General features: G+C 46.8%; 1 pseudogene; it reads right to left on the minus strand.

The window, feature by feature from the left end:
* LOC119951612 overlaps positions 1–25,404 on the minus strand; it is a 71,249-nt pseudogene extending 45,845 nt beyond the window's left edge.
* Between the last annotated feature and the right edge of the window lie 551 nt (positions 25,405–25,955).

A 25,955-nucleotide genomic window follows, 5' to 3' on the forward strand; every position in this document is an offset into this window, starting at 1 on the left:
CTGATGGGTCAAGGACGAGGGGGGACACACATTTAAGGGCGGGTGTGGGAGGAGGTGCACAGGTGTGGAGGGAGGTGCACAGTGAATGGTAACGACCTGGAACTCGCTGCCCGTGAGGATGGTGAAAGCAGACACCCTGAACTATTTCAAAATTAAATTTGGATGGGTACTTGAGGGAAATGGGACTGACCAGTTTGCTCCACAGAGAGCCAGCATGGGATCAATGGGCTGAATGGCCTTCTTCTCTGCCTGAATGACTCTATGGTCTAAAGAGAACAATTTCAGCTGCTCCAGTCTCTCCAACTAACTGCAGTCCCTCATTCCTGGTGCCGTTCTCGTAAATCTCCTCAGCCCCCTCACTGAGTCCAGCAGAGAGAAACCCTCTGACCCTCCCACTTCACCAAGTGTCAGAATGAACATGGTTCAGTCCTGGGTGTGATTAACAGCAGCAATAACAGCAGAGTCCAACCCCTGTCATCATTTGTGAACTCGCTGGTAGCTGCGCAGGGTGGATAACAGGGAAACCCTTCCCACACACACAGCAGATAAACGGCCAGATATTTACTGATTTATTGCTTTACGGATTTATTGGTGCCTTTAAGAATTGATGCAGCACATTTCTTAATTCAGAGCACAGACAGAGAATGGAATATCCACAGGTTAATGTGGAAAGATAGTCATTGTTTCAGATAATAAATAATAATTGTGATGCAGGAATTTAACATTGTTTCATGAAAAATTGCAGAAAAGCCCCTTGTAATTAATAAACCATTGTTCCTCAACACATTCTGGAATGAAAATGTATCACAGCCTTAGCAACAGCAAGGTTAATGCAAGTACCTTATATCTGCAGGATTGGTACACGTGACGGGGGCACGTAGACATTTAATCAATTTGATGGAGATTAGTAAATCTCAAGTAATGACCAATGCTTGGATAACAAATCATTTTCTAAGTGATAGACAGATATTTGAATAAATCAGGAAGCTGCAGCTGAGAATTAGAAACCAATGAGAGTAAATGACGGATTAGACCATTGATCAGAATTTCATTAAGAATAAGGCTTCATGATTCAAACTTTATTCTGCAGAAATTCTGAACAATGTATTGATTTTCTAACTCTCTTTATTATGTTTGATGTATTATTGGTTTTTATTAAGTTTTTTTATTTAATAGAATCAAGGTGAATGTTTAGCAAATAAAGTTGTATTTTCAGACACCTGCAATCAACTGGACCTGTGACATTTATTTGAAGATAAAATGAGAGATCGTATCACAGCCTCTTCCCGATGTGAACTTGCTGGTGTTTGAGCAGGTAGGTTGACCGAGTGAATCCCTTCCCACACTCGGAGCAGGTGAACGGCCTCTCCTTACTGTGAGTGCGCTGGTGTGACAGCCGGGAGGATGAATTGCTGAATCCCTTCCCACACTGAGAGCAGCTGAATGGCCTCTCCCCAGTGTGAACTCGTTGGTGTATCTGCAGGTGAGATGACCGAGTGAATCCCTTCCCACACTGAGAGCAGGTGAACGGCCTCTCCCCAGTGTGAACTCGCTGGTGTGTCCGCAGGGTGGATAAGTCCATGAATCCCTTCTCACAATGAGAGCAGGTGAACGGCCTCTCACCAGTGTGAACTCGCTGGTGTGTCCGCAGGTTGGATAACCGAGTGAATCCCTTCCCACACTGAGAGCAGGTGAATGGCTTCTCCCCAGTGTGAACTCGCTGGTGTGTCCGCAGGTTGGATAACCGAGCGAATCTTTTCCCACACTGAGAGCAGGTGAACGGCCTCTCCCCTGTGTGAACCCGCTGGTGTTTCTGCAGGCTGGATAACAGAGCGAATCCATTCCCACACTGAGAGCAGGTGAACGGCCTCTCCCCAGTGTGAACGCGCTGGTGTACCCACAGGTTGGATAATTGAGCAAATCCCTTCTCACACCGAGAGCAGGTGAACGGCCTCTCCCCAGTGTGACTGCGTCGATGAGCTTCCAGCCGTGATGGGGCACTAAATCCCTTCCCACAGTCCCCACATTTCCACGGTTTCTCCATGGTGCGGGTGTCCTTGTGTCTCTCCAGGTTCACCGCCCAGTTGAGGCCTCGTCCTTACACAGAACACGTGTACGGTCTCTCCCCGCTGTGAATGGTGTGATGTTTTTCAGGCTGTGTAACTGGTTAAAGCTCTTTCCACAGTCATTGCTCTGGAACACTCTCACTCGGATGTGTGTGACTCGATGCTTTTCCAGTCACACTGATGTTTAAAGCATTCTGAAGCAGACAGAACAGACAAACATTTCTCTTTTTAGATTTAAAGGCCGATGATATTCCAGTCCCGATGATTTGAGCGACGCTGTCGGATGTTGACGTGAAGTTTGCTTTGAGATTTCGGTCTGTAAATCCTCACCTTCTGAGATCCTGTAAAAGGGGTTCACACAATCATCACTGTCAGTACATTCAGTACATTCAGAACAGACAATTCTAGTTTCTCTGGAACATTCTTTCCTCTCTCATTCCCCAAAAGCTGTAAATCTCCATCCCACACACTCTCCCTCCATTCTCACTTTAGTTCTAGTTTCTATGAACATTCAATCCTCTCTCCTTCCCAAAAGTCATCCAACACTCACTCCACCCAATATATACCCTCACAATTCTTGTTAAGGTACGATTTAGTTTGAGCAACAGATCCATGGTCACTGTTCCATGTCCCAGACAGACAGACCTTAAAATCGTTGTCCATTCTCCATAAGGGGCAGCAGGGTAGCATGGTGGTTAGCATAAATGCTTCACAGCTCCAGGGTCCCAGGTTCGATTCCCGGCTGGGTCACTGTCTGTGTGGAGTCTGCACGTCCTCCCCCTGTGTGCGTGGGTTTCCTCCGGGTGCTCCGGTTTCCTCCCACAGTCCAAAGATGTGCGGGTTAGGTGGATTGGCCATGCTAAATTGCCCGTAGTGTCCTAATAAAAGTAAGGTTAAGGGGGGGGGTTGTTGGGTTACGGGTATAGGGTGGATACGTGGGTTTGAGTAGGGTGATCATGGCTCGGCACAACATTGAGGGCCGAAGGGCCTGTTCTGTGCTGTACTGTTCTATGTTCTATGTTCTATTTGTATCAAGAGCAAAGTGGCCATAGTCCCAGATGACCATAGTCTGCTTTCCCCTTTGCGGGGAGAGCTGCCTGGTGGTGATTTAATCTGACCATCACCACACCTCAGGCGAGGGGCAAGGTTGAGAAAGTGGGCCTTCATGAATAACCTCAGCCAGTACGGGAATTGAACCCATGCTGTTGGCGTCGCTCTGAATCTCGAACCAACTGTCCAGCCGTCTGAGCTAAACCGGCCCCTGTGTATATAACTGAACTGATAATGAGCAATATACTGAACCCTATGTGGGAGGAGGATGTGAGAAATCTGGAACTGACAGACAATCTAAATGACGGAAGGGGGAGGCAAAGTATTTCAAAAGGCGGGTGGGGCCCACGCAGACACGGGGAGAATGTGCAATATCCACACAGACAGTGACCCGGGGCCGGGATCGTACCCGGGCCTTCGGCACAGTGCTAGCCACTGCGCATGGTGCAATGGTATTATCTCTGGATCAGTAATCCAGAGATCCAGGATAATGTTCTGGGGAGAACAGCAAATTACTGCAGATGCTGGAATCTGAAACAAAAACAGAAAATACTGGACAATCGCAGCAGGTCTGACAATATCTGTGGGGAGAGAAGGGAGCTAACGTTTCCAGTCTGGATGACTCTTTGTCACAGCAGATGCTTTGTAAATGCTCTGGGGAGCAGGGTTCAAATCCCACCACAGCAGATGGTGCAATTTGAATTCAGTAAAAGTCTGGAATTAAAAGTCTGATGATGACCATGGAACCATTGCCGATTGTCGTAAAAACCCAACTGGTTCGTTCATGTCATTTAGGGAAGGGAATCTGCCGTCCTTACCTGGTCCGGCCTACATGTGACCCCAGATCCACAGCAATACAGAGAAATGTTTTTTTTCATTGTATTTTATTACAAACATGTATTAAAACAGGTTACAGCAAATAAACAGCCCGGCAACATACTTCCCAGCAATCAACTACACAGTTTGTACAAATTGTTTCCCTTTACCACCCCCCACCACCCTGCGATGAACAGCTCCTCAAACACAGTCACAAACATCCCCCACCTTTTCTCAAACCCCTCTGCAGAGCCCCTTAACTCAGACGTTATCTTCTCCAACCACAGGAAGTCGTACAGGTCACCCAACCAAGCCGCTACCCCGGTGGTGATGCCGACCACCACTCTAGTAAACTTTGCCACTGTGCAATCCGAGAGGTGAAGGTGACGACATTGGCTTTCCTCCTCTCCATGAGCTCCGGCTTCTCTGAAACCCCAAATATCGCCACCAAAGAATCTGGGTCCACCTCCACCTGCACTATCCTGGCTAAGACCGTGAACACTCCCGCCCAGAATCCTTCCAATTATACACAACCCCAAACCATGTGCTCGTGATTCGCTGGCCCCCGCCCACACCTCTCACACTCATCTGCTACCCCCTGAAAGAACCCACACATTCTCGTCCGACTCATTTGCACCCACCATCTTCAGCTGTATCAGGCTCATCCTTGCACAATAGGAGGTCCTGTTTACCCTTTGCAGTGCCTCACTCCACACTCCCCAACTGATCTCCCCTCCCAACACCGCTTCCCATTTCTCCTTGATCTTCACCACCAGCTCACCTCCCTGCTCCCCCAGCCACTTGTATATATCCTCAATTCTTCCCTCCCCTTCCACATCCGGAAGCAGCAGTCGCTCCAGCAGGGTGTATCCTGGCAATCTAGGAAACCCCCTTGCGGTATTGTGTGAAGCAAATAATGGCATGAAGGGAAAACTAGTCAAGTCTTCTTGGTTCAATTCAATTTAAACTGACTTCACATAACCTAAGGCACAGATACAAAATACACAAATACAAACAGCCGAGGTCAACTTGACCTGAGAACTGGGTGACTCTAAAACTTGGATAAGACGCGTTCGTCATGAGACCAGACCAGTCTAAATATATACGATAAGCTAAAAAACTGTCTCTTCCTGTACGTAAACAAATTTGTCCATCTCTTAAAACAAAGACAAGATAATGATACGAGACCCCAGTCCCCTAAAGTTCAGCAAGGTGACGCCATTGTAACGATTATTACTTATGTTTTACTTTCGATCAAATTCCTGACCAAGCTGTATTCATGTTAACTTGATCCTATAATGTATAAAAATCGCCTTATTCTTCTGTAATATCGCAGACTTGGGATGGACTCAGCAGTTTGTACTTGACTGCCATCCGACTTCAAGTCTCAGCCATTACTGCTAGCAGTTCTAATTCGTAAATAAAGTTCAGTTTTGCTTACCTAATGAATGCTGTTTGAATTTTTCTATCACTGTCCGGAAGCGGGGAAAATATTGAATACGACACCCTCCAGACCTTTTCTGCAAAGTCCCTAACCGGCAGATACCTGAACTCACTCTCCCTCGGCAGCGCTACCCTCTCCCTTAGCACCTCGAGACTGGCGAACCCTTCCTCCAAATACAGACCCTCACCTTGACCAGGCCCTTCCCTCCACCTCCTGTATACACTATCCACCCAACCCCCCCCCCCGGCTCAAACCCATTATTCTCACAAAGCGGCCTTAACACCAACATCCCTTCCACCCGAAAATGCCTCTTCAACTGATCCCATATCTTCACCGTGCACTGCACCACCGGGCCCCCTGAGTACCTACTCGGAGCCATTGGCAACGCCGTCACCACAGCCCTCAAACTAGACCCCTCATGAGGGCAGCACGGTGGCACAGTGGTTAGCACCAGTGCCTCGCGGCACCGAGGTCCCAGGTTCGATCCCGGCTCTGGGTCACTGTCCGTGTGGAGTTTGCACATTCTCCCCGTGTCTGCGTGGGTTTCGTCCCCACAACCCAAAAATGTGCAGGGTAGGTGGATTGGCCACGCTAAATTGCCCGAATGGGAAAAAACGAATTGGGTACACTAAATTCACAACAAACAGAACTAGACCCCTGACAATATTCCTCCTCCATCCTAACCCACTCTCCCCCTTCTCCTTCCCACCACCGCCGCACCTTGTACACATTCACCGCCCAATAATAATGAAACAGCTTTGGCAATGCCAACCCCCCCCCCCCCCCCCCCAGCTGCCTCTGTAGCAGGGTCCTCCCCACCCTCGGCACCTTCCCCACCCATACAAAGTCCAAAATGATCGTGGCCAATTTCCGTAAAAATGCGTTTGGTAGAAAGATCGGGAGAGCCTGAAAGATAAACAAGACCCTCGGCAGAATATTCATTTTCACCACTTGGACCCTCCCCGCCAACGTCAACTGCAGTGTATCCCACCTCTTAACATCCTCGCTGGCTTCCTCCACCAGCTTCGTTAAGTTCCACTTATGGAGCCCCATCCATTCCCTCGCTACCTGAATCCCTAAATACCTAAACCTATCCCTCCCTCCCATAGATGGAATCCCCATTAGCCCGCTGTGCCAGCTCATTCACCGGGAAAACCTCGCTTTTCCCTACATTCAGTTTGTACCCTGAGAACCCTCCAAAACTCCCCAGCAGGCCCATAATCCTTCCCATACTCGCCAGCAAGAGGTCATCGACAGAGAGCTACACCCACTGATCCCTGTGTCCCCTCATAATCCCCCACCACTCCACCGACCCTCTGAGAGCCATCACCAATGGCTCTATGGCCAGGGCAAACAGCAACGGCGACAGCCGGCACCCCAGCCTCAGCCAAACTTCGCAAACTCATATTATACATCCTCACACTCGCTCTTGGCACCACATACAGCAACCATACCCATGTCGGGACAGACTCCTCCATCCTGCCTGTGTGATCATCTCCAACAACTCCCCCATCGCCAGCGATCCTTTAAACGCCCCCAACAGATGAGGTGCCAGGTCCGTCACAAATTCCTTATGAAATTACGCCGGGTACCCAAGTGGCCCTGGGGCCTTCCCTGACTTCATACCCCTGATAATATACAGCACCCTCCCTCAGCCCCAGGGCTCCTCCAATGCCTGCCTCTTTGCTTCCTTCACCTGGGGAAACTCCAGCTTGTCCGGAAATCGCCCCTTATCCCCCTCGTAAAGTCCCAGGTAGTACTCCCGAAACGCTTTGTTTATCTTCTCAGGCTCTAACACCACATCCCCAGCCACAGTCCATATCTTCAATATTTCCCTGGACAGGGCCTGCCTCTGTAGCTGGTGTGCCAGCATGCGGCTCGCCTTCTCCCCATACTCATATTGCTCCCCTCTTGCCTTACATAATAGCCCTACGGCCCTCCCTGTTGTGAGCCTGTCAAATTGCCTCTGCAATTTTTTTCCTCCTCGCCATTCCCTCCGCGGTGGGCATCCTCGAATACTCCCTATCCACCTCCACTATCTTGCTCACTAGACGGTCATGTTCCTCCCTCCTTTCCCTATCCACACGAGTCTCAAACAAAATAATCCCCCCCCCCCCCCCACCACTGGCCACTTGTGGTATTGTGTGAAGCAAAAAATGGCATGATGGGAAAATTAGTCAAGTCTTCTTGGTGCAATTGAATTTAAACTGATTTCACATAACCTAAGGTTTTTTTTTGTGTAATTAGCCGCAGGTCAGGGACCTTGTTGATCTTGTTTTTCATCCGCATTTATACAGGCTGTCAATAAGTTTGGGGTCAGGGACCCTGTCAGAAATTTTTTGGGGCCAGGGACCCTTTGATTAAGTTTTTTGGGTTAGGACCCTGTCAGTAATTTTTTTGGGGTCAAGGACCCTCCAATTTGATTTGGTACCAGAAATTTTGTTTGAGCGTTTTTTTTTGCCTGGGGCACATTTTACTGACATTATGCGACAAGCTTTAGACAAAACTATTTTCATGTGTTTAGAAACCCCTTCTCAAGAACGTAATATTCAAAGATTGGCTGCAGCGCTGCTTTAAACAATAAATTAGGTAACGATATCTGGCCACTAGGTTACACAGGGATCTTGGAACTTTGACAATAGCATTGATGCAGAAAAAAAAGCAATCTGGAAAAAAAAAATGCCGGCTTCAAATTGTTTAATTTTACAGTGGAAAAAACAGTCCACTTAATGCAATGAACAATCACTATTAATGAGTTTGAGAGATAACACCCGCAAAAGGGATTAATGAGTGTGTGAACGGTAAAGCGAAAGATTGGGAGACTTTAAAATTGTAATGTGAGCTTTGGGATAGAAAACAGTCAAAACACTAAAAAAGCAATTCAGCAATAAGAAACCTCCTCTCACCAGACAAATAGGGCTAGCTCGTAAGATTATAGGAAAGGAGGATCCTCCCAGTTGCTCTGGCATGCCGATGTTCCCATATTCAAGCGATACGGAAGACGAGGAGAATTTGAACCCTGGACCCCACCCTCATTTTGCGCTCCCCGATCTTACAATTCTACTTTCCCAAGTCCTGACTCCCACTTCTGATCCCATTACCAATGAAACTCCTGCTAACGTATCCCCCTTAGTGACACGCACTCGGTCACAGACGCAAGCCGTAAATATCGAACAACCCTTCTCTACGGAAGACATGATAATTGACTAAAAGATGTTGATTAAAAGATCCACAATAAGGAAATTATAGAAGTGAAGTTAATAAGTTACCAATTTAGAAGCATGCTGGCAATAATGACTAAAGTTTAACATTGTTTTTGAATGAAATTTAGTAGATCAGATGATGTTAACTAACTACTGCTTGGAATGTTGTACTGGCCTTATTATGATAACAAGTGGTTCTTCTGAAGGACAACAAAATGCGTACTCGAATTGTTTTTAAACTAATGGCAAAACATTCATATTTCCTCTTGCAAATGTTCTCAAGCTTCCCAAAATGTTCCAAAGTTGTTCAGTTCACACTATATCAGTTTAAAAGAAAGTAACTTTACAAATAAGAGTAATTGAAATATGAATAAGTTTTTAGATTGCGTGAAAAGACGTAAATGGCATCACGCCAAGTTCCCCGCCCCTTAGATTCTGCAAGAAACATTAACCATTTCAGCAGACAGTTGGTCTTTTCTGAATTGACAAACAAAGAAATACATCTCAGAGAACAGATAATGCCTCTAAGATTAATCAGTGCAAATTGACTTAAATGGAATAACACAGATAAAGTTTTCGAAAGAGAATGAAAAATTTTTGTTCAAAATTTGTCTGCAAGGACAAGGGCTGAATCCAAGAGAGAGAAAGAGAGACAGAGGAAGAGATTGAAGGAGAGAGAGAGAGACAGCGACAAGAGACAGGAACTGTTAGAGATAGCGAAAGAGAGCGAGTCAGGGAGAGGCAGAGATGGAGAGGTAGGCAGATAAAGAGAAAGAGCAACAAGAGTTCCAAAGACAGACAGAGTTATGTAGAGAGGGAGAGAGATAGATAAGAGAGAGAGGGAAAGAATTCATATTTCATTTTTTAGACTTTGACTTTAAAAATTATGTTTCAAGCTGTGATTATTTGAAAGAGGTAAAGAGATATCGATGCCAACATGGTCCTTGTTATTACCTGAAGCCTTCGCGATAAAAGGTTCCCGTTAACTTTGTAAGGCGGGTGGCATAGAATCTTTACGGTGTCACCTTCGAGCTGTTAATTGGTTTGTACGGAGCGCGATTACTCCGTGATTTAAATTGTAATCTCCTGCAGATGCGGATAACTCTGCTTAACAACACATAAACAGGGCAAAAAGCGTGCGGACCCTGACATAAAACATCACACACGTAATTTCCTTAATCAATTGTTAAAATTATAATCAGAAGGACCATCTGGCATCAGACAAAGTGTGCAATGGGTAAAACTTTAGATACAACTTTTTAAAATGGCAGCGTACTGCAAACGCTGTGTGAACAACTAAAGACCTATCAACAGTAATAGAAGCTCAATAAGTGATTTGTGAAAATAATAGGACGTCAACTGCTAAAAAGTTAGTTGCTCAATGGAGGGAATATTGTCCAAAATTGAAGGATGCCTCCTTGTTAGCCAGCTGGCAGGATAAAGAATTAAAATTGGGTATAGAATTGACAGGTCTTGAAAACGGAATGCACAGATGGGAAAAGAACCAAGTTAGGCTATCCAGCTTGATTAGAAAGGGGCTAAAACACTCCATTAGTTTTTGTTCAGGAATATCTGAGGATGACAAATCTCCCAAAATGAAAAAAGGGGAGCAAAGTTAATACAAGATTATGGTTAAGAACTTAACAATGGATTCTTGTCTAAAATAACTTCAGATCGTTTCAGGCTGTCCAGATAGACACTGCAAATTCGGAGCGGTAATACAGTGCATTGATAATGGAATGTTTATAGAACTGTCTCAAATACGAGGTCACCAGCTGCAGAATTTAATAACTTCTGTGCCTGCGTCTGATTGCTCAGTATTCTATGCTGGCAGCTAACGTTAACCCTGAGTACCACTGTTTAAAACACCCGATAGAGTCCAGATGAGAGAATATAGTGACCCAAGCCTTGATAACCGCATTACCATATCACCTATCCCGCAGGCCCAGCTTCGAAACTTTCCCCTATTCACTACTCCACAGTGGTGGTCGATTGATTTTGATCCCTCACACTTTTCACCTCCCTTAGATATTCCCAATCCACATGTCACTCTTTGCTACGATCATACAGTAACCTCGCCCGATTTGGAGAGCATTCACCAAGACAAAAGAAGGGTCTGCCTTTCTTGTTGATTTACCCCACAGCCTATGGCATCAATCGAGACTTGTATCACCCCACGTGACCCTTTCTGTCAACAAAGGCTACTGTGCCAAGTCCTTGGGATTTCTGGCAGCTGCACTAAGAGGACAAGCTGATCCTTTCCTTAATGATAGTCAAACCCTACCCGCAGGCACTTTAGAATATTTTAAACGCCCATTTGTACACATTGGCACACTGCACCATCATCATTCAGCCCAATCTACGACTCCTGAACTACCCGCAGATTTATGGGCAGCCTCCAAACACGAAGTTGATCTCACTAATGTCCCTCCCGTTGTTATTAGAATCAAACCTGATATGCCCTTGCCCTCTATTTCACAGTATCCTTTGCGGCCAAAGGCTGAAGAAGGAGTCTCGGTTCTGATTTAATCGTTCCTTCAACAGGGAATTTTGATACCGTGCCAATCACCCTGTAACACCCCGATTCTTCCAGTTCCTAAGATAGGTAGACCATCCGAATGGCGTTCGGCCACTCCCAGTTAGCGACATTAGCACCTCCTGGTGGCTCCACCATCATTCAATATGTTGATGACTTACTCCTTGCCAGCCCTGATTTCATCGCTAACCAGCGTGACACCTTTTACCTGCTCATCTGTCTCCATTCATGGGGATACGTGATCCCGCCCGCTAAAGTTCATAAAGGTCAACGACAAGTCAAATTTTTGGGTGTCCTTATAAGTGCTACTGATCGCTCCCTTACTCAAGAACGCATTACTCCAAAACTGTAGACCCCATTTCCTACATCGCCCAAGCAGGTGCGAGCCTTTTTAGGATTAGTGAACTTTTGCAGACAATGGATTCCTAATGTTACTGTGCATACTAAAGAATTAACTCCGTACTCCTCTCAAAATGCTCCTCTTAAGTTTGAACTACCTGATTCAGCAAAGCAATCTTTTATTACTCTGAAAAACACCCTGGCTACCGCCCCAGCGCTAGGACGACCTATGTATAACAGACCTTTTCACCCAAATTCTTGCTGCTGTCCATTTGTTAGTCCAGGCAACCTCCAATCTAACCCTTCACCAGCAAGTACAAGTGCATACTTCACACACTGTTGTGGCTCTCCTAACGTCTCAGCAAACCCAGCATCTGACTCAAGCGCGATTGAGCCGCTATGAGGTTTCACTATTGCAAAACCCCTACCTCTCTTTTCATTATTGTTCAACCTTAAATCCTGCTGTGTTCCTCGAACAGCCCCCGATAACCTTAACCACCACACGATTGTTTGCTTCGGAACCACTTCCTTACCGCAACTCGCCCGGATTTAACAGACAGGCCTATTGATAATCCAGATCTAATTTTTTATGTTGATGGCAGTTCCTCCATTTCCCCATTTGGCGTCCCACAGTCGGGATATGCCGTGGTAACCGACACTGACGTGCAGGAAGCAGCAGCCTTCCAGACCCCTGTCTCTGCACAAAAAGCCGAGCTATTCGCCCTTACTCAAGCATGTATTTTGGCCACAGACAAAAGTACTAATGTTTACACTGATTCTAGGTACGCCTTTGGCATGACCCATGATTTCGGCCGCCTCTGGCAACAGCGAGGTTTTCTCACCTCTGTGGGAACTCCCATTCAAAATGCTCTTTGGGTTAAAAATCTCCTCGATGCCATTCAGCTTCCCCGTCAATTGGCAGTTATTAAATCTGTTGCACACACGAAGGGTGACACTTCTGTTCAATTAGGAAATGCCCGTGCTGATTCAGCTGCTAAAACTGCAGCTTCATCAACCTCTTTAATTGTTCCCAGTGGGGCTAATCAGGTTCTAAACCAGGTACCTGCATTAAGGATGAAGGGCATGCCAGAGATAGCTGAAGTTCAAAATTTGCAGAGGGACGCCTCTGATTCTGAGCGAACACTATGGAAGTCAATGAGGTGTTCGCACTCCTTGACGCGAGACCTCTGGCTGACTCCAGTTGGTCAAGTTTGTATTCCGAATTCTTCATGGCTGTTACTTGTTGATTATTTGCATTCTTGTACCCATCTTGGCAAGGAGGGAGTGGTGCAGCTACTCCTAAAAACTTGGTGGCACCCAGATTTGAATACAGCAAACGCGGCTGGATCGATGCGTCATTTCCATGAAACATAATAAGAGTAAAGGTCCTCCGGGAACCACCCCTTGCCAGATGATCCTTTTGCTTGTATACAGCTTGATTTTATCAAATTGCCAAAAGCACAGTGCTATAAATATTGTTTAGTAATAATCAATGTGTTTAGTAAATGGATTGAAGGCTTCCCCACCACTAATTGTACGGCACATACAGTAGTGAAGTTGTTGTTAACGGAAGTCATTCCTCGTTTTGGGGTATCCAAAATAGTGAGCTCAGACAATGGACCACATTTTGTAGCTCGGATCAATACTGAATTGTGCAAAGCCCTTGTAATTAAACAGCAACTGCACTGCGCGTATCACCCGCAGGCAGCAGGAATTGTGGAAAGAGCCAACGGGACTTTAAAAGAAAAATTATCTAAATTAACTGAAGAAACTGGGTTAAATTGGCTAAAAGTATAACCCTTGGCACTGTTTCACATGCGAGTGACTCCCCATTCGCGGACCGGACTGTCAGCTGCAGAGATAGTCTATGGTCGGCCAATCAGGACTCCCTGGGATGCCCATGAAAAACCCCTAGAGGGAGTAGACCTCCATGTGATGGGGGAACAAATGCAGAACTATTTGATGCAATTAACACTTTCTTTGAAGTTTCTTCACTCACAGGTAAAACAGGTACATCTACCAGTAATGACAGGGACAGCCGTCCCTCGATATCCAGTGGTCAAAACCGGAGACCTCGTGTTGGTAAAAAAAACTGGGACAGAAAGAAACTAGGACAACAATGGAGCGGATTTTCAGCTTCGTATCAACCTACCTATAATCATGTCCTGACTCCACCCTCCCTCACTGTCCACTCGTATAATGTTCAAGGTCCCATATGTTTTAATAAATCAGGGAAAGGAAAGTTAATGGGGCAAAGTAGGTGCAACCTACCAATACAATCCCCTGGATGACATCAGCTGATGATTTTACAGCCTACAATGGAACCTATTTCATATGCGGCACTAAAGCATATCTGTGGCTCCCCATTGATTGGACAGGATCCTGCTTTTTGGGATATGTCACACCCCAAATGCGTCACCGACCCACCCTTAAGCACTCCCCCTCGCGAGCAAAAAGAACAATTTCTAAAACGGAACAATTCCTTATGATGGCCTTTCCCTTGTACGGAACAGGCAAGGCATCCAACGAACTGATCTACATGGCCTCAGCATTGGAACATCTGGCAAACGTAACTGCAACAGAAGCCAGGGACACTGGACAGGCACTGGCCGAGGTCTCAGCTGAGCTAGTGGCTGTCCGGACCGTGGCATTACAAAATCGACTGGCTTTGGATTATCTGTTAGCCTCGCAGGGAGGAACGTGCACTATCATAGGCCAAGAGTGCTGTACTTACATTCCAGATGGCTCTGAAAATATCACTAACCTGGCCGACCATATTAAGAGACAGGCTGCTCAAATTCAAGAAATTGGCTGCGAATTTCACGACTATAACCCGCTGGGTTGGCTAGGGTGGTTGGGTCATGGATTATTTGACTGGATCTTTAAGGCCTTTATTCTACTGCTACTAGGAATAGGATTGCTTTCCTGCTTGTGTAAATGCATTTTCAAACAAATCATGGATATACCTATTTAGCTGGTTGTCATGATATGACAAAAGGGGGGAGTGTGGTATTGTGTGAAGCAAATAATGGCATGATGGGAAAACTAGTCAAGTCTTCTTGGTACAATTGAATTTAACCTAAGACACAGATACAAAATACACAGATACAGCCGAGGTCAACATGACCTGATGACTGGGTGACTCTGAGAGTCTAGATAAGGCTTGTTCGTCATGAACCTAGAAGCAGTCTCAATAAATACCAAGCTGAAAAGCTGTCTCTTCCTGTTCGTAAACAAATTTGTCCCGTTCTTAAAACAAAGACAAGATAATGATATGAAACTCCATTCCCCTAAAGTAACGATTATTACTTATGTTTTACTTTCGATCAAATTCCTGACCAAGTTGTATTCATGTTATCTTGATCCTATAATGTATAAGAATCGCCTTCTGTTTCTGTACTATCGCAGACTTGGGACGGACTCCGCAGTTTGTACTTGACTGCTTTCCGACTCCAAGTATCAGCCATTACTGCTAGCAGTCAGTTCTAATTCGGAAATAAAGTTCAGTTTTGCTTACCTAATGAATCATGTTTGCATTTCTCTATCACAGTCAAGCGGGGAAAATATTGAATACGACATTCCTGTACGTAAACAAATTTGTCCATTTCTTAAAACAAAGACAAGATAATGATATGAGGCTCCAGTCCCCGAAAGGTCAGCAAGGTGACGCCATTGTAACGATTATTACTTGTGTTTTACTTTCTTTCTAATTCCTTACCAAGTTGTATTCGGGTTATCTTGATCCTATAATGTATAAAAATCCTCTTATTCTTCTGTACTATCGCAGACTTGGGACGGACTCAGTAGTTTGTACTTGACTGCTTTCCGACTTCTAGTCTCTGCCATTACTGCTAGCAATTCTAATTCGTAAATAAAGTTCAGTTTTGCTTACCTAATGAATCATGTTTGCATCTTTCTATCACAGTCCGGAAGCGGGGAAAATATTGAATACGACACACTGCCTTCATTGCTTGCCACAAAGTGACTGCCAATACCTCCCCATTCTGATTCAACTCCACATGCTCCTTAATCACCGCCCGCACCTTATCACAAAAACCTCCATCCAACAACAACCCCGGATCAAACCCCGGACACAGTTAAAATCTCCTCCCACGATCAACTGGGACGTGGCCAAATCGGGATTGCTGCCACCAACCCTCTCATAAAACCCACATCATCCCAATTTTGTGCATCCACATTTACAAACACCACCAGCTGTTCATTAAAATCACCACTCCCCTCGATTTCAAATCAAACCCCGAATGGAAAACCTGCCCGACCCACCCCTTCCATAACCTAACGTGGTCCTTCGCAAGGAGATGCTTCTCCTGCAGAAAGACCAACCCCCTTTCAAGTTCCTGAGGTGAGCGAAGACCTTGTAACCGGCCCATTCAGTCCCCGGACGTTCCAGGGTACCAGCCTTACCGGAGGCTTATGCCTGCAATCCCCTCTCCCATCCGTCATCTTCTCCACTTAACTCCTTCCCCCTTAATTCCACCCTGTATCCAGCCCATCCCAGATGGCCCCCTTCAATACAATACATAGAAACATAAAAAGAAAATAGAAGCAGGAGGAGGCCATTTGGCCCTTCAAGCCTGTTTCTCCATTCATTTATAAAAATATATTTTATTCAGGCATTTTAATTGAAGCAAACAAAAGCAGAAGAAAAATCAAACAACATTATAGATAACCAACACCCAGCCCCCAGAGAGAATAAAAGGTGTGAAAGGCCAAACAGCAGAGAAACTAAAATCAGAGAGTAAGCTGTGACAGATGCAGATGTGGGGGCAGGGGGGACATGTGTGGGAGAGAGGGAAAATGAGAAAAAGGGTGGAAGGGGAAGCAAAGGGGAGAAAGGGTAAATAAAGGGGGGGGGTGAAGATAGGGGAAAAGAGTGGGGGGAATATATAAAAGGAAAGACAAGAAAGAAATAAAGGATCAAAGAAAGTTAAAGTGAAATGAAATGAAAAAAAGCGGTGAAGGTGGGGTGGAGCTAATCATCTGAAGTTGTTGAATTTGATGTTGAGACTGGAAGGCTGTTGCGTGCCTCACTGGAAGATAAGATGTTGTTCCTCCAGATTGCATTGAGCTTCACTGGAACATGGCCACAGGCCAAGGACAGACATGTGGGCATGGGAGCTGGGTCTTGTGTTAAAATGGCCAGCAACAGGAAGGTCAGGGTTTTGTTTGCGAACAGACCGAAGATGCTCAGCCAAGCAATTATCCAGTCTATGTTTGGTCTCCCATATAAATGCTGACCGAACGAGCGACAACTGCATCCCATGAATGACTTTTTTAAAATTATTTTCCTGTCCCCTTAAATGTCAGCCATTTCCTGGGGAAATCAGCCCTTTAATTGTGAACATTGGGAAATAGACCATCCTTTTAGCCAGACAAATAAATGTGTCAAGCTGAGGGTGCAAAGGATGTCAATGTCTTTAAGAGAGAGAGACCTGGGCCAAGCTTTCCAGAGTCTGCACCCTCCCTGGATTCACTTCCTTTCCCTTCAGTTGCTGCAAGTGACTAATTGAAGGTGAGAATGAGAAAAGAAATGGAAAGGGAGAGAAAAGAAAGTGTTTTACTCACAGATGTTGGAGACAGGAGGAGGTTTCAGTCTGTGTGAAGCGCCATTTTCAGACACCGGAAGTCCGCGGTTTTTCTGAACGAAGAGACTCCTTCTTCATTGGTCAACACCTCAGCCGGAAGGTCAGGGGGCGGGCTCTCAGCCGCACATGCGCAGTCCCGGGGAAAGTCACTGAGCGGCTTCTCGCTCTGGCCGGATCCGTCAGCCGGTTGCCTGGAAACCTTGTCTCGAGGAGGTGGGCGGGGAACAATGGGTGGGGGCGGGACTCCCTTGTCCGCGCCGAGCCTGCGCACTGGAACCCGGAGACGTCACCTCAGAGCAGTGATCCCTATTGGCTCATCCTGGCACAGTTAAAATCTCCCACAATCAACTGCTGCGTGGCCAAATCCGGGATCGCTGCCACCAACCCTCTCATAAAACCCACATCATCCCAATTTGGTGCATCCACGTTTACCAACACCACCGTGGAAAACCTGCCCGACCCACCCCTTCCGTAACCTAACGAGGTCCTTCCTGCAGAAAGACCACCCCCACTTTCAAGTTCCTGAGGTGAGCGAAGACCTACATAGAACAGTACAGCACAGAACAGGCCCTTCGGCCCTCAATGTTGTGCCGAACAATGATCACCCTACTCAAACCAACGTATCCACCCTATACCTGTAACCCAACAACCCCCCCCCCCCCCCCCAACCTTACTTTTATTAGGACACTACGGGCAATTAAGCATGGCCAATCCACCTAACCCGCACATCTTTGGACTGTGGGAGGAAACCGGAGCACCCGGAGGAAACCCATGCACACAGGGGGTGCAGACTCCACACAGACAGTGACCCAGCCGGGAATCGAACCTGGGACCCTGGAGCTGTGAAGCATTTATGCTAACCACCATGCTACCCTGCTGCCGCTTTGCCCTACCCTGCTGCCCTACATGCGACCTTTTAACCCAGGGGTGGGCAAACTACGGCCCGCGGGCTCTTTATGCGGCCCACCAAGTCATAAAAAAAAAATTTTTTAATTAAAAAAAAAACATTTTTTTTTACGGTTAATGGGGGGGGGGGGGGGGGGGGGCTGTTGGGTTGCTTACTGGTATAGGGTGGATACGTTGACTTGAGTAGGGTGATGATTGCTCGGCACAACATCGAGGGCCGAAGGGCCTGTTCTGTGCTGTACTGTTCTATGTTCTATGTTCTATATGAGGCGCCCAGAATCATAACCGGGTGAAGTAATTATTTTACTTAATATACTATGTGGCCCTTTAAAATTGTGAATTTCTGAATGTGGCCCTTGCATGGAAAAGTTTGCCCTCCCCTGTTTTAACCACTCCATTCAGTCCCCGGACGTTCCACGGTACCACCCTTACCGGAGGCTTATTCCTGCAATCCCCTCTCCCATCCGTCATCTTCTCCACTTAACTCCTTCCCCCTTAATTCCACCCTGTACCCAGCCCATCCCAGATGGCCCCCTTCAATACATAGAAACATAAAAAGAAAATAGAAGCAGGAGGCCATGTGGCCCTTCAAGCCTGTTTCTCCATTCATTTTTTAAAATATATTTTATTCAGGCATTTTCATTGAAACAAACAAAATCAGAAAAAAAAATCAAACAAGATTATAGATAACCAACACCCAGCCCCAGAGAGAATAAAAGGTGTGAAAGGCCAAACAGCAGAGAAACTAAAATCAGAGAGTGAGCTGTGACAGATGCAGATGTGGGGGCAGGGGGGACATGTGTGGGAGAGAGGGACAATGAGAAAAAGGGTGGAAGGGGAAGCAAAGGTGAGAAAAGGTAAATAAAGGGGGGGGGGGTGAAGGCCTGGGAAAGGAGTGGGGGAAATATATAAGGAAAGACAAGAAAGAAATAAAAGGTAAAAGAAAGTTAAAGTGAAATGGAATGAAAAAAAAGGGGTCAAGGTGGGGTGGAGCTCAACATCTGAAGTTGTTGAATTCGATGTTGAGACTGGAAGGCTGTTGCGTGCCTAACTGGAAAATAAGATGTTGCTCCTCCAGATTGCGTTGAGCTTCACTGGAACATGGCCGCAGGCCAAGGACAGACATGTGGGCATGGGAGCTGGGTCTTCTGTTAAAATTGCCAGCAACGGGAAGGTCAGGGCCTTGTTTGCGAACAGACCGAAGATGCTCAGCAAAGTGATTATCCAGTCTACGTTTGGTTTCCGATATAAAGCTGACCGAACGAGCGACAACTGCATCCCATGAATGAAACTCTTAAAATTAATTTCCTGTCCCATTAAATGTCAGCCATTTCCCGGGGAAAGCTGCCCTTTAATTGTGAACATTGGGCAAGTGACCATCCTTTTAGCCAGACAAATAAATGTGTCAAGCTGAGGGAGCAAAGGATGTCAATGTCTTTAAGAGAGAGAGAGAGACCTGGGCCAAGCTTTCCAGAGTCTGCACCCTCCCTGGATTCACTTCCTTTCCCTTCAGTTGCTGCAAGTGACCAATTGAAGGTGAGAATGAGAAAAGAAATGGAAAGGGGGAGAAAAGAAAGTGTTTTACTCACAGATGTTGGAGACAGGAGGAAGTTTCAGTCTGTGTGAAGCTCTTTAGTCCCACAAAGCCCGCGCTCTGATTGGCGAGAGGACGAGTCCTTCCGGTTCCACAATCTTCCCATTGGTCAATGCCTCAGCCGGAAGGTCAGAGGGCGGGCTCTCAGCCGCACATGCGCAGTTCCGGGGATGGGGAGGTCACTGAGCGGCTTCTCGCTCTGGCCCGATCCGTCTGCCGGTTGCCTGGAAACCTTGTCTGGAGGGCGGGAACAACGGGTGAGGGTGGGGCTCCCGTGTCCGCGCCGGGCCTGCGCACTGGAACCCGCAGACGTCACTGCGGAGGAGAGTGATTGCTATTGGCTGATCCTGGCAGGGCTCCCTTGTGACGTCACAATGCGGAAGTTGGTCTGAAACTTCCTCCTCGGCTACATCTGGGAGGAAATCAATGTTTCCCCCTTTCCATTTCTTTCCTCATTCTGGGGGGACATTGGGGACTTGCTGCAACTGAAGGGAAAGAAAATGAATCCAGTCTGTATATTACACATTCTCTGTCCAGTATTGTGGACATACATCTGTCTGGCAGCCTGCAGGTAGATTTTCAGGTCTGTGTCCAGGACAGGAAGCAGTGAGCAGGGATCTGTCAATCAGCCTGAATCAGCACCTTCAGGAGAATTGGGAGGGTGCATCTTCGATAGAGCAGAGTGAGAATGGAGGGAGTGTGTGGGATGGAGATTTAGAGCTTTTGGGGAATGAAAGGAAGGAATGTTCCATAGAAACTAAATTGTCTGTTCTGAATTTCTATTATGTACTGACAGTGATGATTTATGTAAACTCCTTTCTCGGCTATCAGGAGAGTACAGACAGAAATCTCACACCAAACGTCATATCAAAAACTGAATGTCAGATTATGAGAACCTAGATATCATTGGCCTTTGAATCTAGAAGGATAAATATTTGGCTATTCTGTCTGTTTCACAGCTGGCTCACAGCTCCTGTTCCCACAGCTGGCTCACAGCTCCTGTTCCCACAGCTGGCTCACTGCTCCTGCAGCCGGTTCACAGCTCCTGCTCCCACAGCTGGTTCACAGCTCCTGCTCCCGCAGCTGGTTCACAGCTCCTGCTCCCACAGCTCCTGCTCCCACAGCTGGTTCCCAGCTCCTGCTCCCACAGCTGGTTCCCAGCTCCTGCTCCCACAGCTGCTCCCACAGCTCCTGCTCCCGCAGCTGGTTCACAGCTCCTGCTCCCACAGCTGGTTCACCGCTCCTGCTCCCACAGCTGGTTCACCGCTCCTGCTCCCACAGCTGGTTCCCAGCTCCTGGTCCCACAGCTGGTTCACAGCTCCTGCTCCCACAGCTGGTTCCCAGCTCCTGCTCCCACAGCTGGCTCACAGCTCCTGCTCCCACAGCTGGTTCACAGCTCCTGCTCCCACAGCTGGTTCACAGGTCCTGCTCCCGTAGCCGGTTCACAGCTCCCTCCCACAGCTGGCTGCTTCCACGCTAACTGCAGACTGCCTGCTTTCTGTGAGAAACACCAAGAATTCCAACCAAGGCTCCACCCTGAATCACTGATCCCCATGGTCACACAGACTCATTGGGATGTCCAACAGATGTTCATATTAATCGACTTTTAGCTTCAAAACCAAACCTTTCGACACTGAGGTCTGCATGAAGAATTTACCTCTGTAACAAAGACAGGACAGTAATTGTCAGACCCGATGTCTCCAGGTCTCCAGCTAAAAGAGCCCAGCTGCCCTTTCACAGATCTTACCCTTCCAGCTTTGACTTCTTCAGTCAACATGGTCCACACCTTGTGATTGCGAATTCCCAGAGGGTGTTTGTATCAAATCCCAGAATTTCCATTTATCTTAAATTTTAAAGAAACCAAATCTCAAACTAAAAGTTGTTGTGTTCTGTGTTATGGCCGTGGTAACGATGGACACAGAACATCTGGTTCTTTCACTGGAAAGGTGATTTACCAACAAACTCGTGGAAAGCAAATTAACAAACTACAATTCAGACAATGACTAATAAACAAATTCAGTGAATTCTCCTGCAGCTACTCTAAGTGTGACCATCTTCTTGTCCGTCTCACTGCCAACTGGCGGGTGTCTCGAGTCACATGATGGATCTCTATCACCACCAGCTGGTTGGAGGTCACATATCTAACTATGTACAGAACTGTGCGCAGGCCTTTCAACACATGCCCCTTCCTCTGGAACTGTAATATATTTACATAGAAATGTAAATGCGTCTTACAAACCCTGATCTGCATCATAATTTTAAACTGTCATATGTCAAAATGCAACTGTGCTTACACAACATGACATGCTTGATAATTTCAAACGTGACCCTTGTGCACTGCTGGTTACAAGATTCTCTGTAGTTTCTCATGGTCTTGGGCCGAGCAGTTGCAATGCCAGGCTGTGATGCAGCCAGCGGTGCATCTGTAAAAATCGGTCAGAGTCAATGTGGACAGGCCGAGTTTCCTTACTTTTCCGAGGACGGATACGCGCTGTTGTGTTTTCTTGGTTGTAACGTCGATGTGCATGGACCAGGACAGATTGTTGATGATTTTCACACCTAGGAATTTGAAGCTGTCAAACATCTCCACCTCGTCACCATTGTTGCAGACAGGGGTGTGGACGACACTTCCCTTCCTGAAGTTGATGACCAGCTCCTTAGTTTTGCTGACATTGAGGGAGAGATTGTTGCTGTCGCACTATGCTACTAAGTTCTCTGTCTCCCTCCTGTACTGACTCATTGTTGTTTAAGATCCAGGGGTATAAACTAGAGGGCTATGGGCCGGATGCAGGAAGCAGGGATTAGAAAGGGCACCTGGGTTTCCTTGTGCTGGTATGGACAAGATGGAACAAATGAAATGAAAAAGAAAATGAAAATCGCTTCATGTCACAAGTAGGCTTCAAATGAAGTTACTGTGAAAAGCCCCTCGTCGCCACATTCCGGCGCCTGTTTGGGGAGGCTGGTACGGGAAATAAACCGTGCTGCTGGCCTGCCTTGGTCCGCTTTCAAAGCCAGCGATTTAGCCCTGTGCTAAACCACTGGAATGGACTCTTTCTGGGCTGTAACTTTTCGATGGTTCTACGGAGGAGGAATTTTAACCACAAGCCTCAGACGGAGAAGCCGGGATTGTTCACTTTGGAGCGAAGGAGGTCGAGGGGAGACTGGATATAGGTGGACAAGACAAAGAAAAGCTTCTCCCATTAGCTGATGGGTCAAGGACGAGGGGGACACACATTTAAGGGCGGGTGTGGGAGGAGGTGCACAGGTGTGGAGGGAGGTGCACAGTGAATGGTAACGACCTGGAACTCGCTGCCCGTGAGGATGGTGAAAGCAGACACCCTGAACTATTTCAAAATTAAATTTGGATGGGTACTTGAGGGAAATGGGACTGACCAGTTTGCTCCACAGAGAGCCAGCATGGGATCAATGGGCTGAATGGCCTTCTTCTCTGCCTGAATGACTCTATGGTCTGAAGAGAACAATTTCAGCTGCTCCAGTCTCTCCAACTAACTGCAGTCCCTCATTCCTGGTGCCGTTCTCGTAAATCCCCTCAGCCCCCCCCACTGAGTCCAGCAGAGAGAAACCCTCTGACCCTCCCACTTCACCAAGTGTCAGAATGAACATGGTTCAGTCCTGGGTGTGATTAACAGCAGCAATAACAGCAGAGTCCAACCCCTGTCATCATTTGTGAACTCGCTGGTAGCTGCGCAGGATGGATAACAGGGAAACCCTTCCCACACACACAGATGAACGGCCAGATATTTACTGATTTATTGATTCACTGATTTATTGCTTTACGGATTTATTGGTGCCTTTAAGAATTGATGCAGCACATTTCTTAATTCAGAGCACAGACAGAGAATGGAATATCCACAGGTTAATGTGGAAAGATAGTCATTGTTTCAGATAATAAATAATAATTGTGATGCAGGAATTTAACATTGTTTCATGAAAAGTTGCAGAAAAGCCCCTTGTAATTAATAAACCATTGTTCCTCAACACATTCTGGAATGAAAATGTATCACAGCCTTAGCAACAGCAAGGTTAATGCAAGCACCTTATATCTGCAGGATTGGTACATGTGACGGGGGCACGTAGACATTTAATCAATTTGATGGAGATTAGTAAATCTCAAGTAATGACCAATGCTTGGATAACAAATCATTTTCTAAGTGATAGACAGATATTTGAATAAATCAGGAAGCTGCAGCTGAGAATTAGAAACCAATGAGAGTAAATGAGGGATTAGACCATTGATCAGAATTTCATTAAGAATAAGTCTTCATGGTTAAAGCTTTATTCTGAACTTCCGCTTGAATAAATTCAGAACCATGTATTGATTTTCTAACTCTCTTTATTATGTTTTGATGTATTATTTGATCAAAGTTTTGATTTAGTTTTTTCTATTGAAGAGAATCAAGGTGAATAATTCGCAAATAAAGTTGCATTTTTGGACTCCTCCAATCAACCAGGCCTGTGACTCTTAATTGAAGATAAAATAAGGGATTGTTCGTATCACAGCCTCTTCCAGATGTGAACCTGCTGGTGTTTGAGCAGGTAGGTTGACCGATTGAATCCCTTTCCACACTCGGAGCAGGTGAATGGCTTCTCCTTACTGTGAATTCGCTGGTGTGACAGCCGGGAGGATGAATCGCTGAATCCCTTCCCACACACAGAGCAGGTGAACGGCCTCTACCCAGTGTGAACTCGCTGATGTGTCACCAGGTTGGATGACTTAGAGAATTTCTTCCCACAGTCCGAGCAGGTGAATGGCTTCTCCCCGGTGTGGACTCGTAGGTGTACCCGCAGGCCGGATAACTGACTGAATCCCTTCCCACACTGGGAGCAGGTGAATGGCCTCTCCCCGGTGTGGACGCGCTGGTGTGTCTGCAGGGTGGACAACTGAGCAAATCCTGTCCCACACACAGAGCAGGTGAATGGCCTCTCGCCAGTGTGAACGCTCTGGTGTCTCTGCAGGCTGGATAACCGAGTGAATCCCTTCTCACACTGAGAGCAGATGAATGGACTCTCCCCAGTGTGGACTCGATGGTGTGCCTGCAGGCTGGTTAACCGAGTGAATCCCTCCCCACACTGAGAGCAGATGAACGGTTTCTCCCCAGTGTGAACTCGCTGGTGTCTCTGCAGGCTGGTTAACCGAGTGAATCCCTTCTCACACTGAAAGCAGGTGAATGGTTGCTCCCCAGTGTGAACTGACTGGTGTATCTGCAGGTGAGATGACTGAGTGAATCCCTTCCCACACTGAGAGCAGGTGAACGGCCTCTCCCCAGTGTGAACGCGCTGGTGTGACCGCAGGCTGGATAACCGAGTGAATCCCTTCTCACACTGAGAGCAGGTGAAGGGTCTCTCCCCAGTGTGAACTCGCTGGTGCGCCCGCAGCTCGGATAACCAAGTGAATCCCTTCTCACACTGAGAGCAGGTGAACGGCCTCTCCCCAGTGTGAACTCGCTGGTGTAACCGCAGGCTGGATAACCGAGTGAATCCCTTCTCACACTGAGAGCAGGTGAAGGGTCTCTCCCCAGTGTGAACTCGCTGGTGTCTCTGCACGCTGGATAACCGAGTGAATCCCTTCTCACACTGAGAGCAGGTGAATCGTCGCTCCCCAGTGTGAACTGGCTGGTGTTTCTGCAGGTCGGATAACTGACTGAATCCCTTCTCACACTGAGAGCAGGTGAAGGGCCTCTCCCCAGTGTGAACTCGCTGGTGTTTCTGCAGGGTGGATAACTCAGTGAATCCCTTCTCACACTGAGAGCAGGTGAACGGCCTCTCCCCAGTGTGAATGCGTCGATGAGCTTCCAGTCGTGATGGTACTCTGTATCCCTTCCCACAGTCCCCACATTTCCACGGTTTCTCCATGGTGCGGGTGTCCTTGTGTCTCTCCAGGTTCACCGCCCAGTTGATGCCTCGTCCACACACAGAACACGTGTACGGTCTCTCCCACTGTGAATGGTGCGATGTTTTTCAGGCTGTGTAACTGGTTAAAGCTCTTTCCACAGTCAGTGCTCTGGAACACTCTCACTCGGGTGTGTGTGTCTCGGTGCTTTTCCAGTTACACTGATGTTTAAAGCATTCTGAAGCAGACAGAACAGACAAAATTTCTCTTTCTAGATTTAAAGGCCGATGATATTCCAGTCCCGATGAATTGAGCGACGCTGTCGGATGTTGACGTGAAGTTTGCTTTGAGATTTCTGTCTGTAAATCCTCACCTTCTGAGATGCTGTAAAAGGGGTTTACACAATCATCACTGTCAGTACAGGATAGACATTCAGAACAGACAATTCTAGTTTCTATGAACATTCAATCCCTTCTCCTTCCCAAAAGTCATCCAACACTCACTCCACCCAATATATATCCTCCCAATAATTGTTAAGGTACGA

This window comes from Scyliorhinus canicula, chromosome 17 (genome assembly GCF_902713615.1).
Source record: "Scyliorhinus canicula chromosome 17, sScyCan1.1, whole genome shotgun sequence".
Classification (NCBI taxonomy): Eukaryota; Metazoa; Chordata; class Chondrichthyes; order Carcharhiniformes; family Scyliorhinidae; genus Scyliorhinus; species Scyliorhinus canicula.